Source organism: Panthera onca, chromosome X, assembly GCF_046562875.1.
Source record: "Panthera onca isolate mPanOnc1 chromosome X, mPanOnc1 haplotype 2, whole genome shotgun sequence".
In the NCBI taxonomy this organism is placed as follows: domain Eukaryota; kingdom Metazoa; phylum Chordata; class Mammalia; order Carnivora; family Felidae; genus Panthera; species Panthera onca.
In genome coordinates this window covers 17,728,616-17,733,789 of record NC_138357.1, presented here as the reverse complement: position 1 = coordinate 17,733,789, position 5,174 = coordinate 17,728,616, and positions in this window count along the sequence as shown.

Genomic DNA, 5,174 nt, shown 5'->3' with positions numbered 1-5,174 from the left:
GTGATAATCTTGTTTGTGATTTTCTCCTTTTAGTGGGTCTGTTTATTTTTTAAGTTAACCTACATCCTCTGGAGTTTTTTCACCTTTAGAACAGTTTCTCATCTAAGAAACTTTGTTTTTTTTTTTTAATTTTTTTTTAACGTTTATTTATTTTTGAGACAGAGAGAGACAGAGCATGAACAGGGGAGGGGCAGAGAGAGAGGGAGACACAGAATCTGAAACAGGCTCCAGGCTCTGAGCTGTCAGCACAGAGCCCGACGCGGGGCTCGAACTCACGGACCGCGAGATCATGACCTGAGCCGAAGTCGGCCGCCTAACCGACTGAGCCACCCAGGCGCCCCAGAAACTTTGTTTTTAAGACACAGTGTGCATCATGGTTTAAAAAAAATATTCTGAGTCTACATTACAGATCCTTGAGATCACCCAACCATGTTGTAGTTAGTTCCCCCACGTTGTGGTCAATAAGTGGAGTCAATATCTTCTAGATTTTAGGTATTCACTCGTTGATTCACTTTAGAAATAGTGATTGCCTTCTACATGCCAGGTGCACGTAGGGGTTACAGCCTTGAACACAAAGGCCGCCCTGATGGAACTTGCCTTCTGTTAATGCCCATCTGGCTCCCAGAGTCATGGGGTCACAGGACAGAAAGGAGCAATTGGGGGCAGTATCGGCTCCAGGTCCCCACGAAAGTCGTCCTGCTACAGCAGCACCACACCCTGTGGGAACTACAGAGAAGCCCGCAATTGGACCAGAGAGACACAGGGGCTGTGGATTCTCCCACTTCCCCACCGTAGTCTCCCGCTGGGTTGATGTGAGGGATAGTGTTCTTGACACCGACAGTGGCTTACCACGGTCCTCGATCGTCTTTCTCACCCCCGTCAGGGCATCACCTTGGTCTCCCTGGATGGATGACGTCATGACAATAGGACTGGGGAGCAGGAAGTATCCATCTGAGTTGTGTTGGAAACAAGGTTTTAATAAGTCACATGAAAACACAGGGACCTGCCACCCCAAGTTTCTGGGGCTCCAGTGTTCTGTGGTAGAGCTTCCCGACCAGTGTGCTGGGAGTGAGTAGCAGATGTGCTGATGCACAGATTCCCCTCCGCTCATTCAGGCATCTTTACAAATGGAGGAAAGAAACTAAAGACAGTCCTCTTGAGCAGCACCAGCCAGCTACAGCCCGTGTGCCAAATCTGACCCGTGCCTGTTTTAAACAGCTTTGTTGAGAGGTGATTCACATAACATACCATTAACCCATTTAAAGTGTTCAAGTCAGTGGTTTCTAGTACATCTGCAGTGGTATGCAGCCATCACCACCACCTTAATTTTCGTACCTTTCCACTCCCTCTTGAAAACACAGCGTATCAGGAATAAAAATTGGATTGTACATTTCACCTTAATGATAGAGTCACATACACATTTTAAAGTCAGCTCCTCAAGCGGTTCTGAAGCCCTATAAACATTAAGACCCACCTGCATTCAGTTGGCCACACATATGGCATCAGATGCCCCTTGCGATCTGAATTTCAAATTGCCATTCCCACCTAGGTGTGCTGCTTAAGTTTTTAAAATGTGTGACCGTTCGCCTACTGCAATCCATCTTGAGCTCAAACTCAGGTGTCGTAAGACCATTGTTCACCATCCATCTCTGGAACTACACCTTGGACTAGCTATATTCCACGTCCTGGTGAGCAGGACCGGCAAATGTCATCCAAAGGGGACACGAACTGCTCTTACATCATGCCTTGTGCTTTCCTTGTGCTTTACTCTTGTTGATGCTGTTCACTTTTTTCTAGAATTTCATCTCCATATTCTTTTTTTTAATGTTTATGTATTTTGAGAGAGGGAGAAAGAAAGAGAGAGAGAGAGAGAGAGCACGAGCAGAGGAGGGGGAGAGAGAGAGAGAGAGAGAGAGAGAGAGAGAGAGAATCCCAAGCAGGCTCACACTCAATGCAGAGCCAAAGGTGGGGTTCGATCTCACAACTGTGAGATCATGACCTGAGCTGAAATCAAGAGTTGGACGCTAAACTGAGTGAGCCACCCAGGCGCCCCTTATCTCTATGTTCTTTAAAATTCCACTGTTGCTTGTAAAAATCCCATCTGTTTCAGGCCAAAGGCAAACCTAAATGTGAAATAGAGGCTTACTCAGAATATCAGTTAAGGAAGTAAGTGTTCATTAGTTCCAAGTTCCATACATTATATTACCTTCCTATAGTATCTAAGAGCACTATTTGCACGACATCAGCCGGAAAATATGATGAAGACTCAAAAATGCTGGCTATTTGCTATGAGAATGGTACCAGGACTCTGCTCTCAGGATGTGCAGAGAGCAAAGGTCATGAATTTTGACTGCCCTCTATCCTCACAACATTGGGCTAGCAACCTATATCCACTATCTCATTCAATCCTCAAAAGCATGGTCAGAGTTTGGGAGCCCTTCCCCTGAAATTTTTTTAAATTAAGATTTTATTTTTAAATAATCTCTACACCCAATATGGGGCTCAAGCTCGCAAGCCCAACATCGAGAGTCGCATGCTCTGCCAACTGAGCCGGCAAGGTGCCCCATTTGACTGATGTATTTTATTTTATTAATTTTTTTTATGTTAGAGGGAAAGAGTGCATGAGTGCAGGAGAGGAGCAGAGGGAGAGAGAAAGAGAGAGGAGAGAGAGAGAGAGAGAGAGAGAGAATCTTAAGCAGGCTCCACGCTCAGTGCAGAGCGTGACACGGAGCTCGATCCCACGACCTTGGGATCATGACCTGAGCCAAAATCAAGAGTTGGCCACTCAACTGACTGAGCCACTCAGGCACCTGTTGACTGAAGTATTTTAAAACAAATTCAAGACATATTATTTTACCCACGGTCACCGTATTATGTGTCATTAAACCATAAGGATATACCAATCACAATTAAATAATAATTCCCAGGCCAATGAATAGAAATCATCTAATTTCATCTAATTCCAACTTCATGTTCAAATTTCTCTCAATTGTTTTGTTCAAAGGAAGATCCAAATAATACCCACATATTTAATTTGTTTTTTATATCTCTGACATATCTTTTATTCAGTAGTCCCCTCCTGACACCCCTTTTTATTGATTTGTTTTAAGAGTAAGTTTTTCTCTTTTTTCTTGAAGAATCTTCCACATTCTGGGTCTGGCCAGTTACTTCGTTGTGCTATCATTTTATTTGTGCCTCTCTTTCATGTATATCTTAAAACCTAGGAGTTACAGGTAGATGATACTTCTTTTTTGCTCTCTTCTAATATAAAAGGGGAGAAAGAAGAACCTCTGAGAATCCTCTCACCTCACAGACAGTGAGAAAGACATATTATATCTTTTGATCCAAACTTTCCTTACCTCTTCTATAATACGGATTCTCTGATTACTTTGCTGGTTTATGTCTCTACCAAGGTATAGGGGCCTTTCCCGATATAGGGACCCTCAATTTCCTGCATATGTACCTATGCTGAAGAGCGTGTAGGCTGTGATATAATACATTCCATATCCTGCACTGAGACAACGTGCATGGAGTCATCTGGCACAATCCAATCCAATACATCTGTGCCAAGTTCATAAATGTTAGTTGATGCCAAAGCTAAGTAAATTCCTCCCTCACTCACAATAATTGTATTTCTAGTTATTTAAATAATCATTTTCTGGATTGCGGTAAACTAAATCCTCTAAAATCCACCACATTATACAAACTAAGTTATTTTCTGTATTAGGTGTGGAATGAGAATACCTCTTCTTACTCATTGGCACAGCCAATTTCAACTTCAAGAGAATTTTGTGATTGTCTAGTACCCAAAACTTGATCAGAAAAAAACAACAAATAAATAACCAAACAACAACAAAGATAGTCAAAAGGCTGAAGGCCCAGCACACAACTTAGGAGAATGAAGTTAATGTCTTAAGTTGGTTCACATATAACAGTTGTAGGAAACATGAACACTCCGTGTAATTACCACAAGTTTGTCATTACACATGCTGACCAGCTATATTCTAAAATATATAGTGAACACCACGCTGTGAGGTATACAACATTAAATGCATCTTAGAGTGGATTATCATTTTGACCTGAAGAATATAAATAGAGTAGATTTTTTTCCTCTTTCTTGAGTAGAGTCAAAATTTGCTGCTTGGATGGGAATGCAAGCTGGTGCAGCCACTCTGGAAAACAGTATGGAGGTTCCTCAAAAAACTAAAAATAGAACTCCCCTACGACCCAGCAATTGCACTACTAGGCATTTATCCAAGGGATACAGGTGTGGTGTTTCGAAGGGATACATGCACCCCCATGTTTATAGCAGCACTATCAACAATAGCCAAAATATGGAAAGAGCCCAAATGTCCATCGATGGATGAATGGATACAGAAGATGTGGTATATATATACAATGGAGTATTACTCGGCAATCAAAAAGAAGGAAATCTTGCCATTTGCCACTACATGGATGGAGCTGGAGGGGATTATGCTAAGTGAAATTAAAGAAAGACAAAAATCATATGACTTCACTCATAGGAGGACTTTAAGAGACAAAACAGATGAACATAAGGGAAGGGAAACAAAAATAATATAAAAACAGGGAGGGGGACAAAACAGAAGACTCATAAATATGGAGAACAAACTGGAGGGGTTGTGGGAGGGGGGATGGGCTAAATGGGGGAGGGGCACTAAGGAATCTACTCCTGAAATCATTGTTGCACTAGATGCTAACTAATTTGGATGCAAATTTTAAAAAATAAAAACTAAAATTAAAAAAAGAGAAAAAAGAAAATAAAAAAATTTGCTGCTTGGAGAGAACTAAGGATTACTATTATAGACTTTGTATTATATATATATATAATTTATATATATATATATATATATATATATATATTACAGACTTTGTAGACAAAACCCAGTGAACCCTGATGTGAGGAATGCATTCAGCAAACCACAAGCACTTCAGGCATCAGCATCTAATTTTGTGATTAACCGACCTTGTGGTATCTCTTTTATTCTATTTTCTTTTGTTTAACTTTTTGTGCTCCCCAAGCATATTTCTAAGCTCCTTGAAAGCAGAGACTACTCCAGTTGAGTGAATGAAGGAAGACATGGACTGTCTGAGAATACATTAACTTAAAAAAAACCTTTTAATGTCTATTTATTATTGAGAGACAGAGAGGGACA